The following is a 21,758-nucleotide window of genomic DNA, read 5'->3' on the forward strand; positions in this document are numbered from 1 at the left end:
CAGCATTTGTTTGTTTGTTTATTTGTTTGTTTTTAATGTACTGGGGATTGACCTCAGGGCACTCAACCACTGAGCCATGTCCCCAGCCCCATTTTGTATTTTATTAGAGACAAGGTCTCACTGAATTGCTTAGTGCCTACCATTGCTGAGGCTGGCTTTGAATGCTCAATTCTCCAGCATCAGCCTCCCAAACTGCTGGGATTACAGATGTACACCACTGCACTTGGCAAGCCCCAGCTTTTTAAGATGAGTAAACTGAGCCCTAGAGGTTAAGTGCCAGCTCACTCTGTGGGTTAGCCACAGGCAGCCACAGAATTCAGTGCAGCGCTGGTTCCACTGTACCACATTGTTTACTCAGCAGCACCCCCAGATCTTGCTCTGTCCATCTGAGGCAGCCCAACCTTGATGGTAGGAGACAGAGGAGAACCACAGTTACTGTCAGGAGTGGATGTGGGGGTAGTGATGGATGGCAGAAGACAGTTTACAGTTGGGATGTGGGATGCAATGTGGGGTACAGACCCCTCTCTACCCATTGCTCGCTCTTCTTAATCTCCACTGCTGCCGCTCAAATAAGAGAGCTAATGTTTATCAAAGGACCTGTAGCATTCCTCCTTTGCCTTTTAGCTGTGTGGACTTGGGCAAGTTACTTAGCCTTTATGAAGCCCCAGTGGGACTAATAATAGCACCAACGTATAGACTATGTAGGCACTAGCGACCAAGAACTTAACAAGGTATGACTGTGATGATCATTTCCCCTGCAGAGCTGATAAGTTAGGTACACTCCACTGTGCCCACAGTGTCTGCGCCCAAACCACCTGAGACTGATGCAATGCTTTCTCAATTGATCATGACTTCTACCCTTGCCCCTTATAATCTACTCTTTTTATACTGGTGAGAAGGATCTTTCAAAATGTAAAACAGGTGTCAGGAACTTAAAAGGGTTTCTTAAACTCAGTATTACAGATCCTACATCATCCATCTCTTGGAAAATTGTTGGATCTTCTCTCGTATCACTTTCACACACTGGCCTTTCTTCAAGGCCAAGGTCATTTCCAACTACTCCCACCCCAAGGTTTTTATACCTGCGGTTCCCAGAGCTCTCCCCAGGTTTCTAAATGACAGGCTGTTTCTCATCTCTTGGTTTTCAGCCCACAGGACACATCCTCACAGGTCTCTCCTACCGTTCTATTTAATTGGCGCTCCACCTTCTCTCTTCTGTCTTTCACAATTATGTAATTATCCTATATACACATATAATTGTGAAAGCAGTATATGAAAGTACTGTGTGCCCATTGTTTTTCAATCCTGAATAACCGAAAAGTACAAAAAAGTATAAACAAGAAAATGGCCACCACTCATTATCCCCCTACACTGAGAAAAGTCACTGTTAAAACTTTAGCATATTGTCACTTAGTCGTTTCCTCTATACATTAAATCTCCTTCTCAAACGGTGTGTACAAAGCTTTATTTTATTTTTGTGTGACTTAACATTGTTCAGTTATGGTATTTTCCCCAATATGACTAAATAGTCTTATTATTGTTTGGTTATGAGGTATTCCGCAGAATCTCCTGTGTAAATGTAGGGATATTCAAAGGTGAAATGATTGGGTGTGAGAACTGTGACCTAACTGGCCCATCCTAGTTGGAAGGGACTGACTGGGTGTTAACTATAGGCAGGTGGAGCATGGCTGGATGAAGTGGGTCATGAAGTGCTATCTCGAACCTCGGGCCCAGAGCAATGGAGCCAGCCATATATGGCTTGAAACCTCTGTAACTGTGAGCCCCCAAGTAAACTTTCCCTTCTATAAATTGTTCTTGTCAGGTATTTTGGCCACAGCAATGCAAAAGCTAACTAAAAAAAGCCAATAAAAATTATTTTAACAGCTGCACAATATTCCATAATATGAATGTGTCATAATTTATACTACCTCCAAAAATAAGCATTTAGAGTTTTTCCTTTTTTTCAATGATAAAACTTTGATGAACACTTTACATGTTTTGCTCCTCTTCAATGCAGCATACTTTAAAAATTTTTTTTCAATGCAGCATACTTTTGAAATAATACTTCTAAATTCTGTTTTTGCTCAGTTTCTTAATCTTTGAGTTAATTGAAAAGACACCAATCAAACATGCTTCAATGCTGTGGTTGGAGGAATAATGAGCCAAAGTTTGTAAAAATGCTTTGAAGTAGCTAGATGAAAGGGGCTGTGTAAATCACAACAGAAGTAGCTGTGTCAGACTGGATAATCAGGTTTGCTGTTACCACACTTGTCCTAGGCCCCATACACTGGGACCCACGACCCTGTCCCACACAACAGCCAACACAGTCAACAATTTTGCACATTGATTCGGAAGGGGCTGCTCACTCTTGTATTCAAACCTCAGCACAGGTAGTCTGCTTTGCCCATGCTCTGTGTACTTTCTGTGGAGCACACAGCTGGAAGGAAACTTCAAGAGAGTCTAGCCCCACATCTCTTTTTGCAAGTCAGGAAACTGATTTCTCAGAAAAGTTGAATAACTTTGCCTAAAAATTTTTTGAGAAGATGCTTTTTCTGAAATGTAGAATACTAAGTAGCCGCATATGGTGGTGCATGCCTGTAATTCCAGAGGCTCAGAAAGCTGAGACTGGAGGATCCAGAGTTCAAAGCCAGCCTCAGCAATGGTGAAGTGCTGAGCAATTCAGTGAGATCCTGTCTTTAAATAAAATACGGGGGCTGGGGTTATGGCTCAGCAGTAGAGTGCTCACCTCACACGTGCAAGGCCCTGAGTTCAATCCTCTGCACCACATAAAAATAAGTAAATAAATAAAAATACAAATAGGGCTGGGGATGTGGCTCAGGGGTTGAGTTTCCCTGAATTCAATACCCAGTACCTTCCCACCTCAAAAAGAATGCTAAGTAATAGGTTTTGTTAAACTAGCATCTTTTAAAATAATGATCTTGAGACGGAAGATCTGCCTGCATGGTATATAATCCACAGATAAGAGTAGTTATTAACAACCTGATGAACAGGCTCTTAATGTTTTATGTTTGATAAATGAAGTGCCACAGAAAAATCCTAAGAATAACATTATCTAAGGATTTGTGAGGTGTAGCCCATACCCTAAAGATGAATTGCTTGTTAGGACAAAGTTATTTTGAATGAGTATTTAGTAACTACAGGTCTAGTCCATGCACAAGACATTTAGGATACTCTTATCTTTCCCCAAATGTGGCCCAAAATGGTTTTCTTCAGGATTATGCATTATACATACAGAATGGGACAGTTAGTAGTCATCAGTAGTCATCTCCTTTCCAGAATTCTTTAGATGGCTTCTTTTGGTTAGAAACTGTTTTGGAAAACTCCCCTGACCTTTTTTTTCTCACACAGATTCAGCAAAACACCATTAACTTATTTTGTGTTTTTGATTGATTTGCCAGCATGTGGGGAATGGACCCCAGGTCCTCCCAGATGCTAGACAAGTGCTCTGCACTCAGCTGTACCTCCAGTCCTCAACTTATTTTTAAACTCCTGTAATGTAGCAGGCCTTGGGGATAACTGTGGAATTTGGTTTTACTTAAATTGTGGACCAAATCTATCTGTTCTTACCACTTGGGGACCCTCTTTTATTTCCTTTGCTGAGAACATGTTAACCCAAACAGACTAAAATCATTCAAAGTTGGGCTGGGGTTGTGGTTCAGCAGTAGAGTGCTCACCTAGCACATGCAATGCCCTGGGTTCGAACCTCAGCACCACATAAAAATAAATAAATGAAGGTACTGTGTCCAACTACAACTAAAAAAAAAAGGAAAAAAGGAAAAAAAAGAAAATGTCTCATGCTATTAAAAAAGTCATTCAAAGTTACAATGCACAAAATATTAGTTTGGCTTATCCTAAGTTTAGCCTCGTTCAGTGCACAGAAGCAGAGAAAAACCTAGCCCAGTTCCTTATTCACAAGATGACAACCATGTGTTTTCCCAGGGACTTCTACAGCTTGCAGCAAGTGAGCTATAGCAAAAAGCCACACAAGTCCCCAGTTTAAGCAACTGGACACTTGGGACTGCTCTACAGCTGAGCATCTAGCACAGTCAGAAGAAGGTGAGAAAGAGCATAATGCCTTAAGAGGAGATCTGAGCAGATCAACAGGAGGAATAAAGGCCTCTACAAGCAATAGTCAAGCTCCCAGAATCAGCTGGGTGCAGGGATGAGGCACAGGGAGAAATGGCTTTTACTCTCTATATAATGTTCAGTGCAAACTTGGAAAATTTAATTTTTATATCTGTCAGGGCTGTCAATATACAAACACTGAATATGCATGAAAGGTAAAGGTTAGAAGACTGTGGGGGGAAATAAAAGAGTGGGTTTGATTTTGAAATGGAATTGGTGTCAATTTCTTCTTCCTGTAATTTCAATGAATGGTTTGCAGCAAAGTCATACTATCAAATACAAACTAGAAAAAGAAAAAAAATGTTGATTTTGAATATCAGTAGGACATGTAAATGGAAGCTGCTTTTATATCAGAAGAGATGGGTTTGTTTGGGTTTGTATGTCATTAGTGGCCCTAACCAAATAAGACAATGGGTCCTTTGAAAACCTGTAAAATGCACCCTTCCCCAAGAGCTGAATGACTCAATTTCCTCACCTGTAATAAAATGGTTTGGGTCCAGTCTCAACGCAAGGATACCTGAGAACTACTTTGTAAACTGCAAAATATATAGCTTTAGGTGTCTCATGAGGACTATGTAAAACAGCTGAGTAAATTTTAAAACACAACTTCAAACATTCTGCCAGACTGTGAGATATTAATGTATATAACTTAGAGAACCAACAATCTGCCTGGATTTCCCTCTCTATTTTTCAGTTTCTCTCAGTGTCTGCTGCTTTCTCTGTCTTTTATTTATGTGCATTTTCTCTTCTCTGTCTCTCTCTCTCTCAGTCTCCCCAGTCTCTGTGTCTTTCTGTTCACCAGCCCATCAGGTTACCATGCAGCATCCCAGAAAACGGTAAAATGCTCTTTAAAAATTATTTTTTAGTTTTAGGTGGACACAATATCTTTATTTTATATTTGTGTGGTGCTGAAGATGGAACCCAGTGCCTCATGCATGCTAGGCAAGCATTCTACCACTGAGCCACAACCCCAGCCCCTGAAATGCTCTTTAAAAAAAGAAAATTATTTTTTCATTGTATTTGGATACAATACCTTTATTTTATTTATTTATTTATATTTATGTAGTGTGGTGAGGATTGAACCCAGGGCCTTGCACATGCTAGGCGAATGCTCTACTGCTGAGCCACAACCCCAGCCCCTGAAATACTCTTTTAAAGGGAGCATCTAGAAGTCTAGTTCCATTTGTCACTGAAGTTCATTTCTTATCAGTTAGTTAGCAAGTGGTAGATAATTTTCTACTCTGAACTGGGTTTGGGTTGTTTGTGGGACTTTAACTCTCAGAATGACAAGCACAGACCCTAGGATCTATGGACATCTTAGGATTCCATAAAAAAGTCTGAGACCCCTGGGGGGTTATAATCTACAAAAATGTGAAAAAAAAACTCAAAATCAGAATTAATATTTAATTAAATGCTTATTTTATGTAAAATTTCATCAGCCAATGGTAAGACTACTGAATTTAACTTGCAGTTAAAAAAAATCCCCCCTAGTTTGTAGCCTGATACATAATTATATGTAAAGTACATTTAATAAATGAGGAAGTGGGTACATATTTAACATGTTTAAATATGTAGTCAGGTGCTTCCAACTTAGAGAAATCTTAAAAAAAAAACACCCTGGAATTGCAGGAGAGAATACAATACCATAAAAATTAGTTTTTCTATTTTATGAGTTTTCTTTTTGGTATTGGGGATTGAACTCAGGGACATTTAACCACTGAGTCACGTCCCCAGCCCATTTTATTTTTTATTTTGAGACAGGGTATCACCAAGTTGCTGAGGACCTTGCTAAGTTGCTGAGACTGGCTTTGGACCTTGCCATCTTCCTGCCTCAACCTCTCAAGCCACAGGGATTACAGGCATGCACCTCTAAGCCTGGCTTTCTTAGTTTTCTTAGAGCCTGAGACATTTGTGTTCATTTAGTAGCAAACGACTAGTGATATGCACTGGATTAAAGAAGATGGGCTGGTAAATGGGCACCTGGCTCTCCTGACCCACCACCACTGCAACAGTCCTAAACAGAAAAAGCTTTCTATTTTTCTCAGCCTAACAATTTTGGCAATTTCAAAGTGGTTTCTTTTTCTTTACTTGTGTTTTAAAACTCCCTCTCTTTTTTTTTTTTTTTTTTTGCAAAGACAGAGTGAAGGAACTGATGAATTATTTGCTGCAGTGGAAATGCAGCAAAACCAAGTGCACCAACAAACAAGATGCTCTCAATGGAAAACTACCGAAAAAGGTCAGTGCCCTTTCTTCAGCAGTTTGTTGGCATCAGACTGATTCTATCAGAGTGAACCTCAAATGGCTACTAATAGCAGTAATATCTTAGAGTTATGTGATGTCTTTTACTTCAGTATTCAAAAGAAAGTTGTACATCTGTACATACATTTTTCAAAGTATTTGAAGGCAATCAGCTGAGGAGGTAATTTTAATTTAGCACACGTATTTCACTGCCAGGAAAATCTATTTTAGATACAGTAATAAATATAGCCTACATTATTCTCACTATTTGCAGGCACTGTTTCTAAATATCTATGATAGATACCTGACCTTACTGGGTCAAAAAGAAGAAAAGTCACAGAGAGGCTACATAACCTGCCCAAGTAACACAGCTAGAATATGGTACAGTGCAACTCAAATCCAGGTGCTCTGAGCTAGACGCACCGCTACTTCTAAGAACAATAGTAAACAGTGTCTTTGTTCAACAATCAGACTCACCACAAATTTATTCTAATGTGATATTAAAATATTTACAGTGACTAACCAACTACAAGATTTTAAAAAAAGATTTGAAATTGCATAGCACTAAGATGAGAGTGTTGTCCCCTCATGTTAGAGGTTTGGATGCTTTAAATTCATCAAGAGCAAATGAAAGTTAGAAATCTTAAAACTCAATATATTATATATCCTGGAATCACTTAGGAAACTTACAAACCTAATGTGGCTACATTTTTTTTTGTAAAAGTGGAAGCATACTTTGTAAATATGTGCTTATAAGTGAGCTAAAACCCTGTTACTCAAAGGATATTCTAGGGGTGCAGGGGCAGTAATTAACATGATCACCTCCACTCCAGGCCAGTTAAAAGTACAGCACAGACCTGCTGGATCAGAACCCACGTGGGTGATTCAAATGCATATTCAAGTTTGAGAAGCATTAATTCAAGAAAGCTGGTCTGTTTTTAATTTGGCAGACATAAATCTTATAGATCATTGTGAGTCTATCCTCCTCACTTCCTTGGCTCCTAGGAAGCTCAAAGTCAAATTTGCAGGTGACTTTTAGAGATACTTTTATATATTAAGATATATTTTGTGTAATAACCTTACCTAGATTTTGACTGATTTCCTCTCCTTATTTTATTTTCACCCAGAAAATTTTCACACCGTGTTATACAATCTCTATAAGCTGTCTCCATCGCTTTTTTAAAGTGGGAAGGTTTGTAAATAAGTCCATAAAAATAGAACACCGGCTATGTCCCCTCCTATCATTCCATGACCACAGACTCATGCCATTTTTTGTGTTTATTCCAGTATCTGATGCTTCAGGTCAGATAAAAATGCAAACTCACAAAAGAATCAGTAAAAAATGAAAATGGGAAGAAAATCCCTGACATATAGAATGAAGAGAAAGGGCCATTTTCAGAATTCAGAGTGAGAAAAACAGAGTGTGAAATCTGTTCCAGGGCACAGCCAGAGGGCAGGAGGCTGCCTGCACTGGGCCAGGAGATGGGATTGCTTAACTGGGGTGTGGGTTCCAGCAGTAGCGTGCCCCCAAGTAACCTTGGGCTCCGTGGGCAAGGCTGACACGTTCTGTATCAAGGCTAGTGCTGTTCTCTGAAAATCAGGGGCCTCTGCTCCACCCTGCCAAAGCAAGTGCAGTTAAGAAGCCAGAGAGTAAACATCACCAAATTGTTTAGAAACTCTATAAGAAGTGACCTAATATTCTCTTTCTAAAATCTTTTATGTTAAAAAAAAGTCCTCAAAACCAAACAACAGCCAGCCTAATACCTCTTATTACTCTCTTTAAAATATTTTTTGAGGATATTCATACTTCCTCAATCAATGAACTGAATCTTGAATATCAGACATGGTGATTTTGTATAATATAAAACAACTATCATTACTACTAATAAATTGTCTTTTTGTTTTGCAGTGCTGGGGTCTGAACCCAGTAATTTGTCTTTAAAATTATTTGAACACTCACAGCTACTATGATATTTGCAGAGTAATTTTTCTATTACATCAATCCCCATCCCACCCCTTTATAGGAGGTAGATTAAAAATTCCTTTTAAGTGAGAAATCAGAACTCACATTCCTTTTGCTATATAAAGCAGAATCTCAGGTCAGTTTCTACTGAAAAGAATCACAAATATTCAAGCATTTGAAACCCACTGGGGGAAACCTGACTACTTTAATAAACAAAAAATAAATCTCCCTCTAACCCTGCTTGAAAATATTTTTTAAACATACTGAACTAACTAAAATTTTACTAATTAAGGTACCCATGCCCCCCAATCTTCTTTTGAAACCCTACTTAGCAGGTTTAAGGTATTAAGAAGTTTATGTATCATTTGCTCTCATTTTAGTAGGAATTAGTTTACTCAGCATTTTTTTCTTACAACGAGGCTAGACATAGGGACTGAAAGTGTGAATGGAGAAAGATGAAAGAGGATAGGGTCGTTACCAGGAGGCATTGTTCTTAGTGAGATCTGGATGCTTGGGCTGGGAGGAGGGGGCAGGAGGAGCTGAGGAGAATTAAAAAGAAAGGGAAGATGGAAAGGTACCCAAATCAATTTTTTTTATTCTACATTTTTTTCCCTGAAATTTGAGACTAACAAAATATTCCAAAGGTTCACTGGGCAAATGTATCTCTCTCAACTTCTGGCTATTCCCCATGGCACCTGTGATGTGGTTTAAAGGGTCTAAGTGATTTGGATAATCTTTATCTGATTGTCCTTGCACTTTTTTTTTCCATACAGGAAGGGCTTAGAAATTTGTTCTACAGATTGAGCCCCCACTTGGTTTATTAGAACTCCATTTCAGTTACTTTTTGAGTGTCTACAAAAGAATGTATTTTTTTTTCCTAAATGGGGTGGGATGGTAACAGCTTTAGCAGAATACATTTCAGACATCCTGCAAAATTTACCCTTCATAGCTAGTTTTCCTTTTGCTCAGTGTACTAAACACACACACACACACACACACACACACACACACACACGGATCTTCAGATGCTTGGGGAGTATGTAGTGGGGGATTAGACAGGAGTGGGGTGAACAAGGTGCTGGGGTGCTGGACAAAAAGAGAAATGACCCTATTCTTTAGTATATACAGTTTAGGGCTTCTCCCAGCCCCCAACTACTGAATATAAGAAAGCATGGGAAATCTGCTTTAACTGAGGTATATATAAATAAAAATCCTCCCTACTTTGCAGGCTTATTTCTTTGGAGTGAGTCTTAGTAAGAGGGTGGGGGAAAGGACATTTCTTGATTTTGAAGATCTGTCAAAAACTGGTTATTTTTCTTTTGTTAGGAAGGGATTCCTTGCAGATGTGCTGGAAATACACTAGACTGGGGGGATGCGTTCCCTAGACAGCCTTCTCATGTCATCCACAGAGTTCACACAGCAAGCTCCCTTGCTTGCCCTCCACCCTCCATGTTTCTTCCAATCCAACTGGAGCTCTCTTCATTTTTGGTAGTGTTATGGCTTGGATGTGAGATGTCCCCTAGAAGCTCACGGTGAGACAATGAAAGAAGCTTGAAAGAAAAATGATTGGGTTATGATGCTCTTAACCCAATCAGTGAATAAACCATCCAATGAGGATTAACTAAGTGGTAACTGAAGACAGGGTGTGGCTACAGGAGGTGGCCACTGGGGGTGTGGCTTTGGGGTTTATATTTTGTATCTAGTGAGTTAGGGTCTCTCTCTCTCTCTCTCTCTGCTTCTGGATCATCATGTGGGCTACTTCCCTCTGCCATACTCTTCCACCATGATGTTAAGCCTCACCTTGAGCCCTGAGGAATGGAGCCAGCTGCCTATGAACTGAGATCTCTGAAACCATGAACCCCCAAATAAACTTTCCTCCTTTACAATTGTTCCTGTTAGGTCTTTTAGTCACATCAGAAAAAAAAAGTTGACTAAAACAGTTTGGTTAAGAACTGTCCTAGCAGCTTCTAAGATAACTACCAGTCATCCTTGCCTCCTGGTGGTCCAGCCCTGGGTAATGCTCCTCCTGTGAGTATGGATTAGACCTAGTGATTGCACTGAATGAGGAGAATAGGACAAAAGTGATGGGATATGACTTTTGAGGTTAGATTACAAAAAGGCTCTGGCTTCCACATTGCTTGTCCTCTTGCTTGCGTGTTCTGATAAAGCCAGTTTCCATGTTGTGAGCTGCCCTTGGAAAAGACCAGTGCAGCAGAGTCTCAATGAAGTCTCTGTCTGATAACTAGTGGGGGACTGAGGCCCTCAGTCCAACAACCCAGGATCAAGCAATTCTTCCTACAACCACACAAGTGAGCTTTGAAGTAGACCCTCCTCCAGGGAGCCCCTGAAATGACCACAGCTCTCTGAAGGGCCTGAGCAGGAGCACCTGGATAATTCACACAAGCTGAATTCTAACTGTTGGTCTAAGTGGCAAAGTTTTGGGGAGGCAGCAATGGGTAACTAATACAAGTGTGTATATTGCTTAAGGTATACATTGGGTTATCCTCTGATACTTAATCATATGTTTCCTTGAAAAAAAATGGCTTTACCTTGTAAAATTTCTGCCTTGAATTAGTCACAGAGTTATCCTCATGGTCTGTGGAACATAATGCAATAACTACCTATGGGAAAATATTCTTAATCTCAAAAGAACCTCCTTGGAGTCAACTCAATCTCCATGTTAGTTTTAAAAAACTTGAGAATTTCTAAAAATATATTTTTTCTTTAGCTCTAGTTTCTGATTTTACTAACTAATGTGCCCTATGTCAGGTTACACTAAAGATAAGAAGAATACTAAAAAGTACCTACCACTAATATCCTTCCCTCTCCCACAAAGTTTTAATGAAAATCTCCTGTAAATAAAAGCAAAGACATCAATGAGATAATAAAAAAAATTACATGATTTGGCAACAGGTAGTTATAATGGTAGCTTTGTGGCATTGGTTACAAGTGTAGATAATTGTCTCTTCTTGGTGATCAGTGAGTGAAGGCACCCTCTGTGAGGCATCAGAGGAGCAGCAGGATCTCGTTTCCAGCAATGATTGGTGTTATAGATGGTCACCAATTGCCTGTCCTCCTGACCTGCACAAGACCACAACTGCACTCTCAATTCAAGACTATAGAAAAACGTATGTTTCCAGGTGCAAAGTCAAAGTAGAGATCACATCCAAACATTCTCACTTGAGAAAAGCTTTCCCTAGGCACCAACTCAGAATTTACTCTCAGTGAGTGATAGACCATGCAACACAAATCAAGGTGGCCACCCAGGTCCTATCAGCACCTTGCAGAAGAGATGGCTTATCAGGAAGCTTGAGAAATCAGGGATGTGGCTAGTGCCCTCTCATGGCCACGTGGCAACTAAACCCTTCCCAGAACAAAGCACCTGCAAACTAAGCTAGTTATCAACCCACCTCATCCCCTTCCACATGCCAATCGCAAAGAGCATTTCCTGAGTGAGACTCCAAACACTGTTTCAGGTACTGAAGGGAGAAACAGTATGAGCCTCTGCTATCGTCCAAGGAGTTGACAAGCAGATGGGGGTCTGCAGCATATATTCACATAACACAAATAACAACCACAAATAAAATGTACACTGTGAAGTATCTTGTATTTATCAAAAGACTTTGATGTGTAAAGTCTTTATTACTCTTCTCTCAAAGCCCCTGAGATCAGCATCACAAGGTTATCCCACTCTAGACATAAAGAAAATGAGTCTCGACCTCCTGGCTCTGATTCCGAGTCTCCTTTGGCCTCCCATCAGGTTGAATACAATAGGACTTTGAACACCACCCAGTTCTTCTCCAAGAAGGTTGCTCTTTATGTTCTGTCTAAACAGAATTTCACTGGCTTCCAAATAATTCAGCGAGAGGGGCTAGGGAGCATAAGTACCATCATTTTGCTTATCCACAAAACGAGGACAGACCACTAATGTGATGTATGTTTTTAACAAAAGAGGAAGCAGCCATCAATCAAGTCTTCACCCCTGGAATGGCTGGATATTAAAGTGAAAGAAAACCTGCTGGAGCAGAATAAGTCATCTCCCTCCCCTCTATGTCTCCCCATTAAGACTATCTTGTGGATGTTGTAGAAGAATTATAATCACATGTAAGTATCCTGGGAGGCATATACATTGGCAGCATCCAGCTCAAGAGTCATGAAGTAAAAAGCATTGCAATCAGGGAATGTGAAGGTCAAGGGTGCAATAAAGGCACAGGAGGATAGAACTTCAGATCAAGATGAGCCAAGCTTGAGGAGCATGGGGAAGTTTCCAGACAGATGGGGCTAAGGGGGAGCCAAGTGCTCACCAGACAATGATAGGAGAAGGAAAGGATGAGAAAACTCAAAAAGTCCAATGAGATGGTTGGGGACATTAATTGAAGAATAGTCCCATGTCCCTACACAGGGAGGTAAAATCCTATAAGCCTGAGCTACAGAGAACAAGTCAGAATTCCTTTATATTCACTTCCTCAAAATGTAAATAGTGACTTTGGGTGTATTCATATGTGTCATCTTTGAGGATACCAACTGGTGCCTTGAGATAACAGAAATACAAATCTATTAATAACATGAAGAAGTGTATCTCCTGCCCACCTGTGAACTGATTGAAGGAATTTCAGAAAAGCAGCTGAACTAGTCTTTGAACTTGGATAAGAGAGAAAGGCTAGCTCAGGTCACTTCAGTTGAAAAAGGGGAAGGATTAAAAAACAAAAAAAAGGAACCAACTGCTTAGTTTTTAACTCTAACTACAAAAAAAATGAACAGTGGGCTTTGAGATTTTCCCAACGCTAAATTGCATAATTATTACTTTGGGCCTGGAAATCCCTTAGAAACCAATACATCATGAAGTTGAATTCCTCTAATTTTGTCCTAATTGAGTCATAATATTTATATTTCAACAAATAGTTACATGGATCTCAGTTTATACTTGAAAGTTATCAAAAAAGCAGTATGAAGCCCAGGAGGTAAGACTGGGCCATTTTTGGAATTTGTATAACCTTTCAGGTGTTTTAAGCCAGTGGGAAAATTAAATCGATTTTTTTTAATTAGTAGAGATCCATGAAATGTAAGCAATTAGTCATTTCTTTCTTTCTTTCTTCTTCTTTTTTTTTTTAAAGAAAACTATCTTATTTTGGGGCTCGTGTGCTGCTCAGTGGTAGAGAGCATGCTTGTTATATATGAGGCTTGGGGTTCAACCCTCAGCACCAGAAATAAAGCAAAAACAAGTAAAAATTATCTTATGCTGTCAAAACTCAGTCCTTCCAGCTACTCATGGTTCTCTTTATTTTGTGCTGTGGTGTTTGCCTACACCTCCCACTCACATCCACTTTTTCCTCGCAGAAAACCCTCACACAGCATCTCATATTTCACCCCACTTCTGCTGAGAGGGGCCAAGGGCAGCCTGTCTGAGGCCTCAGACCATGGGTCATCCATTAATGGAGAGCTGTTAAAACACCTCTGCTTCAGAGGAGTGTTTGAGTGCCGACTTTTGGGGGCCTCTGTGAAGAACACGGGAACGTTAGAACTAAGGGTGAAAAAGCCCAAAAGCACAGAAGGTCCCCTCCCGCAAACAGCAACACTTCTTTGAAGGCTATTTCATCAGAAGAGAAAAAGCTGGCCAAAAGTTCAAGATAGACTTTGGCAACATGAGTGAAGCCCATTTTCAAAATCAAACAAACAAAAGCCACAAAAAACTAACAAAAGCACTAAAATAAAGGAAAGAAGACATCTTGAATTTGAGAGTGCTCCTTCTAGTCTGGACAAACCATTTGTCATCACAGTAAAACACAAGCCTGGAGTTGCCTTAATTTCATTACTTATCCATTGTCTCTGCCCCCACTGATCTTAACCCTTAGCCATGCGAAAACAGGATGCCTCATGAATTTTCCTGCCAAATGCTATGTAAAGGATCCATGAAGAAAACGATGCTCATCCCTGCTTAATGGGCTGCAGGGGTTTTAGTTAAAATAGTCATGAATAGGCAGCAGCACTAACACACTGTGGATTCAGATGGAGTGGATATAAATAAGCAGACTGATAAGGGCTGTGAGTTGGGGGACCAGCAAAATAAGTGTACACAGCACCTCCCTCTAACATATTTCACTATTGCTGTGCCCCTGGATTCTAGCAAAATTTTTCACATTCTTTTAGTTTCGTATATGAGGCAGCCTTGGTGAATGTGTAAATATGTACACTGAAAAACAGCTCTCAAAGGAGATCTCACTGTCAGCACAATGGGATGTATTTCTTGGTCCCCTTCCCCACTGCATCTTTGAAAAACAGTGGGAAACTTACATTGATTTTTTAATTAGTAAAGATACATGAAATCTAAGCAATTAGTCATTAAAAAATTAGTAATTTTTCTTTTCAAAAACAGTGTTGGACTTACTAATGAAAGAAGGCAGAAGCTTCAGATGAGAATAAAATCTTTTGAAAAACATGACAACTGCCATCTCTTGAAACACTGGAATACTTTTTTAGTTTTTCTTGGTCTTTGGCTTCAAAGGCAAAAGATGAAATGCATTTTCTTCTTTAATAAATCACCACTCCTGTTTTCTAATGAGAAAGGTAGGGAACTGTCTGAATCCAGAAAGTAAGCTAATTGTGCCCCCCCCCCCCCCCCGCCAGTGGCTGAATGGTGTACTGAAGCCGTAGCTCTGCAAAGCCTCAGCATAATAATCCTGGGTCATTGGCCTCCCTTCCTGAATTTTTTCATTCTTATAAAAAGAAGTGCTGAATTTTGAAGCAAGACATCATAAATATGGGGATTGTGTCCCCGCCTTATTACTGAGACCAAGTTGCTACTGGCACCAGGAATTCCCTTGTCTTTGTGTTCAGTCCCTGGCTAATTCAAATGGCTAGATTTGATCTGAGCAGTCATTGCTCTTCCTAAGTAAATGGCTTGATTATAAAATTTTGATGGATAAAAGTTCTAAGAACAAGGACTGGGCTTCTGGATTGTCTTATACTTAAGGTAGAGTTCTTAAAACACTTCTTTAAAGAGTTAGGAATTTTTCCAATAAATAAGTGTGCCATAAGTTATTTCATTATAACATTCATAATAGTAAAAGAGCAGAAAGGTCTTAAGAGCCCATCAATACAGGACTTAAAAAATCACAACTGTTCATATAATACAATTGAATGCAGCTATAAAAACATAGTTTCATGTATTCACATCAAAGTGCTCACACAATATAGTACTCAGTGAAGAAATCAAGATGCAGAACAGTGCGAAGATTATGACACATTTATATGGACAGGGAAAAGTGCATGAATATATTGGCTTATATATGCATAGTCCATATCTGAAAGGATGATTAAGAAATTGAAACAAAAAGGCTGTCTCCAATGGTCAAAGTTAGGCTTGAGGTATAAAAGGTGCACTGTTTCCAACTGTTTGGGTCACTATTATTTCCACAGTGTCTATAACAGGGTCTGGCACAATACAGGCACTCAACAGTTGTAAAATAAATGAAGGTATAACATCAACCTCTTTCTCTACATCTATATCCAGAAGCCCAAAACCCCTTGGTTTTATTATGTTAATAAGCATTTGTTTGTGGAAAAGAAGTTTTTATAAACAAACCATTTATACACATATGTGGTTTTTTTCTAAAGAGGAGAATTGAATAGTTGGAAATCAGAAGTGGTAGAGAGAATTTTTACTCTGTGCACTTTTGCACCTTTCAAATCCTGAACTACTATAACAACAGGCTGTCTATTCCAGAATGAATAAAATTCAAAGAAACAATAAATAATGGATGCCATATACAAATGATATATATATTATATATAATATAATATATATACATATATATATTTGGTACTGGGTATTGAACCAAGGGATGCTTAACTGCTAGGCCACATACCCCATCCTTTTAAATATTTTATTTAGAAACAGGATCTCACTGAGTTGCTGAGGGCCTCACTAAGTTGCTGAGGCTAGCTTTGAACTCGCCATCCTTCTGCCTCAGCCTCCGGACCTGCTGGAATGGATTACAGGCATGTGCTATTGCGCCTGGTAACCCAGGCATAATTTTGATGGTGATTTAAAGAGACAGGGCCAAACATATCATAAACTTCTAACCATTAATTAGCAATAACACTTGAGTGCTTATAGCATCTAATGAATATTATGCCATAAAACCACCATCCTCACATGGAGAGGTATGCTGTGGTGTTGTAGGTTCTCAATAGACACATACTTACTCTTTGCCAAATCCACTTTAACTCATGTCCGGGTGTACATTGGGATTGCTTCCCAAACCAGGCAAGTGAAGCAGCAGCTCCTCTCCAATGAGTTTCCAGAGGCCTAAGTCACCTTTGGCTGTGGACCTTTGGATGATGCTATGCAGGACCTTTACCTCTTTCAGGGATTTTTAACAAAGGAGAGTCTGAGATCACCAGAGTGCCACCTCCTGAATTGGAGTCTTTAGGGTAAGACTGAACACTGGAAGTCACAATCACTCTGTCTCTAGCATTGAGAAGATCTATTCTGGATATAGAGTTAGCTGGCCTTAAACTGGGTATCCATTTCCTTGGAGAAAATAGAATCCTATTCAAGGATACTCCCTATACCCCAACTCCTGCCTAACCACTTCATCCAGAGTTATTTTGGGTTCATTCCTTCCCTTAGGAATTTTATTCACTAATCATAACTGCCTGCCACTCATTCAAGATCAACTCTTACATCCATCCTATACCATTCTTTTTCACATGTAAACTATAAGTCTGGTAATGTTCCTTAAAATCCCACTGTGAAACAGGAGGCACCTCCCTGTTAGGCCAGAGCAGACCTCTCTGGTCTGAGAACGTTCAGTCATATGGGAGGAGGCCTGAAAACAGCTAATTATTCATCAAAGAAATCATGTTCTGACTGATACGTCTGTTCCCAGCAAGCACAGTCCTCCACAGTGAGTCTGGTAATTGGATAAACAAGACCTCAGAGAATCTTGAGGGCTGGGATGAGTGATGAAATGCACTTTATATGGCTTTCTTTAATGTAATCACCAGTTAAAGGGATGGCGAGGAGCTTAACAAGCTCATTACAACCTTGGTGCCTGTGATCTTGCACATACCCCCGTGGCAGGCACAGGATAAAATGCCCTTGAAGGCCTCGCTGGGCCTTGGCCCCCACTCAGTCTTCATTCTGCTCCCACCAGAAGGCAGCTGGCATCTCCATTACCAGCTGTTGGTCACACGGAAAATAAGCCAGAAGTTAGTTCAAATGTGTTTGTAAACGAACAACTGGTATTTAAAAAATTCTGTGTGTAGAGACAGGAAGGCCAAACTCAGACTTGGATAATCCTCTTTATCAACCTAATTTTTTGCAGCTACTTTCAGAATCACTGTCTTTTTGTATGTGATTTCTCAAAGCCACTTGCCTGAGTCTGTCTCAGGAGACTAGTCTGACCCCATGCCTCAGCTCATGGTGGGGTGGGGTCGGTGGATATGTCACTGCAGAGGGCCAGAGTCCCTGATTCGAGACCTGGTTATTTCTGGGATTAGCACTTTTGCCTTTGGGAGTTGATCTTTTCCTGTCTGAGCAAGTGTCTGTTTTCTGAATGCCCAACTCTTGGGAGTCCTGGCAGTCTGTAACTGAGCTGGGACCTCTCCTTAAGCAGCTTGGCGAGGGTAGAGGCAGGGTCAAGGGTCACACAGGATGCCACTTGAGTCGTGTTCTCTGCAGTACAACATGGTGACCTTGACCAAGGCCACCTGAGGGGGCAGGCGAAGAAAGGAAGCACCTAAAGAAGTGGAAGGAAGGTGAAGCTGAGGGCTCAAAAGCAATTTCAGCTGATCCTGAGCCATTCTCCTCGAGGGTCCATGGCAGATGCTCCTTTAAGGGAGATAGAGGTAACCTGAATTTACTTATGTGGTGTTCAACAGAAACCTCATCAATGTTAAGATTCCTGCACTGTGTGACTCTGGTCACCCTTCCCACTGGAGGCCAGGCAATGTCTTCCATTACAACCATGTGATAGTCTACCTTCCACCCCTACCCCCATCTAGGGAACTCAGTTTGTTAAAAGTATATTCTTTAATACTTGAATCCTAGGAGTCATTGGTTCAACAGATATATCTGTTTTCTATAAGCTCTGGTAGATCAACTTTTTATAAGTTAGACCATATTTCACATTCATGAGGTGACTCCTCTATGAAACATAGAATCATCCCTGAATTCACTGGCTCCTAAATCTTCATTTTCACGTATTTGATTTCCTATGACCAGACTGAATGGTGCAGACATAGCAATGTTCACAATGGACGTTGCCCTACATGCCGGGCCCTTAGCATCATGTCCAGAATTCCTCAGGCAAGTCAAATGAAAGCTTTTCTAACAGAAACAGGAATTTTTGAATAGTACTCTCAGCAGAGAGAAGACTTCAAGTCATACCTGTTCTCATAAGGGAATGAGTTTAGAGAGTAGATGCTTAAAAGAGACCTTTATTTTGGGGGAGGGAATAGAAAAGCCACAAAGTTTCAGGTTTTTGGAGTCATGGGGAGATGGTAAGGAATAAAAAGAAAGCAAAATGAACAGAAATAGGAAGGTGAGGTTTCCCAAGGCAAACTTTGTTAACAGACCACTTTTACCTGGGGAGAGGTGTAGGTGTAGGAAAGGGGAGTCTTAGTCTAGTCCTGGCTTTCTGTCAAAACCAACCTAATCAGGCCGGGTGTGGTGGCCATGCCTGTAATCCCAGTGGCTCGGGAGGCTGAGGCAAGAGGATCATGAGTTCAAAGCCAGACTCAGCAAGGGTGAGGCACTAAGCAACTCATTGAGACCCTATCTCTAAATAAAATACAAAATAGGGCTGGGGATGTGGCTCAGTGGTTGAATGTCCCTGAGTTCAATCCCAGGTACCAAAAAGCTAAAACCCAACCTAATCGCCCTCTATCAAGCACAGGAGGACTGGAGAAGAAATTAAAATTTAACAACATAAGAGGTTAGAACAAGATGATCTCTAAATTCCTTGAAGTTTTCACATAGTAAGATTCTCTTAAGACATGAAGAAGAAAACCAAGTCCTTAAATAAGTTATAAAATATGGTGGCCTGGAAGCCAAGGGAAGGGGAGACTGCCAAACTTGAGGGAAATATCTTCTATCACCCCAAGAATAAAGGCCTGGTTCCCAGTGCAGAGGCCTTGGCCTTTCTACAGTGTTCAGAACAGCTCAAGAACATCACTGTGTGTTTCTGGGTCTGTTTCTCATGACGCCTTGTTGGTCTGCAGCAATCTGTCCAGACGTGTCCTCCTTAGAACTCCTACATTTCTGAGTCTTTCAGTGTACAAATGCATTCCAATCCTGCTGTGATGTAATTAAGGGATAATGTCTGCAGCACGGAGCAAAGAGAGTTATAAATGACTCCCATGGGTGATTAAATGCTGAGGGGAAGCTGGATAACTGGTAGAATTCATTTGGTACAAGTTTATTCCAATGCTACAAGTGTTATTTTCCAATTATAGGATAAGGTTTATAAAAGACACAAACATAGCATCTACCAAGCAAACATTTTCTATCCTTCATCTCCCTCTAGGGAGTGGGAATTGAAAGGACTGCATGCTAAGAATGCTTATCTTATCTAGGAGGAGGTCTTGGCATTTAAAGAATGAGGATAGAAAATGAAGAGCTGTGTTAGGATGGATTAACTGGGGCACACACATGTGTAAGGAAGAGCTCTGATTCTTTGTAAGTGTTGTTTGTCTCTCTCACTGTGAGTTTTGATCCCAATGAACCATTCACCTTCTCTTTCTGCGTCTCAATTCTGTGAATCAGGAAATGTGCAGGGGCTTTTGGATGAGGTGAGCTCTGAAGCTTTTTGCATCTGAGTCCCACATATGGAATACAAAGTGCAGATGAGGAACTGGGGAAACAGGAATTCTCTTACACTGATGGCAGGATAGCAAACTGGTGCAATTTTGGAAACAAGCAGTATAAATAAATCGGAAAATGCATGCTAGCAGTGACTCAGCGATTTCACTTTTAGGCATATTCAAACTTTGAAACGTGCACAGATAAGGACAAAAACTCACTGACAGTGTTGGTGAGAATCAAGCATTGGAAAAAAACACAAATGTCTATCAAGAGTGAAATGGACAAATAAGACATGGCTTCTTCAAACAAAGGAATACCATTCAGCAGTTAAAAGGAGTGACATACTCTGAAATTCTAAAATGCAAGATGTTTAGGAGTTCACACTGTTTAAATTCATGGAAATCCAACTAACTTAAAAGAAAGAAGACTAACTGAATGTAAGGCATTGAGACAATAAAATTCATGTGTACATAGTAATAAAAAAGGGAGAAGAAAAAATATTGTTAAGTAAAAAAAAAGTGCATGTGGAGTATGAGGTCATTATATAAATTTTAAGAGAATATAAAAATAATATCATTCACACCAGGTGAGGGGATACACACCTGTAATCCCAGCAACTCAGGAGGCTGAGGCAGGAAGATCACAAGTTCAAAGCCAGACTTAGCAATTTAGCAAGGTGCTAAGCAACTTAGTAAGACTCTGTCTCATAAAAGAGGGTTGGAGATATGGCTCTGTGGTTAAGTACCCCTGGGTTCAATCCCCAGTGCCAGAAAACAAAACAAAACAAAAAACTAACAAAAACAATAAATAAAAACCCTTCAGTAGTCACAGATACATATGCATGTGTGTGCATGCATGCACATGTGTAAACCAGAGAAAATGGAAGAACAAACAAGTGTTCATGATGCTAGTGAAGACTGGGAGGTACGGTAGAAGTCTTCAGTCAGATACTGGGGATAAAGATGCTTCATTTAATCACTATGATTTAATTTTATGTTCTATTTAAAAATTAATAACTCATAAACAATAAAATATCATTTCTGGATGGTGGAGAAAAGATGGAAAAACTTTGTGTGTGTGTGTGTGTAATTCAAAAAAATCTTCTCAAAACAAACAATAAAAGTACATGAACAGGGGCTGGGATTGTGGCTCAGCAGTAGAGCGCTCGCCTAGCACGGGCGGTGCCCGGGTTCAATCCTCAGCACCACATAAAATTAAAAGGTATTGTGTTGTGTCCATCTACACCTAAAAAAATAAATATTTAATTTTTTTAAAAAGTACATGAGCAGCAATGCTTTTGGCAGATGTGTCTTGACAAGAGATCCTTCCCAAATCCCACGTGAAGGATCCGGTGGCACCACATGTGACTCAGATCCCAAAGCAGCCTGGTCTTTCAGGACCTCAGAGTCCAGTTCCTTGCTCTTCAATATGGTAGTCACCACATGTTGCAACATTAATTTAAATTCAGACTAAATAAGATTAGATTTTTAGTTCTGACACTGCACTAACCACATTTCAAATACAGAACAGACAAATACTGAATAGTTTAGCAGCTACTGTATCAACCAGCACACATACAGAACATTTCTGTCATTGCTGTAA

The 21,758-nt window shown here is 40.1% G+C and overlaps 1 protein-coding gene across 1 annotated transcript in view; it reads right to left on the reverse strand.

The window, feature by feature from the left end:
* LOC144256098 (dedicator of cytokinesis protein 8-like) overlaps positions 1 to 21,758 on the reverse strand; it is a 162,498-nt gene that overhangs the window by 107,530 nt on the left and 33,210 nt on the right.

Source organism: Urocitellus parryii, chromosome 7 (genome assembly GCF_045843805.1).
Source record: "Urocitellus parryii isolate mUroPar1 chromosome 7, mUroPar1.hap1, whole genome shotgun sequence".
NCBI lineage: Eukaryota > Metazoa > Chordata > Mammalia > Rodentia > Sciuridae > Urocitellus > Urocitellus parryii.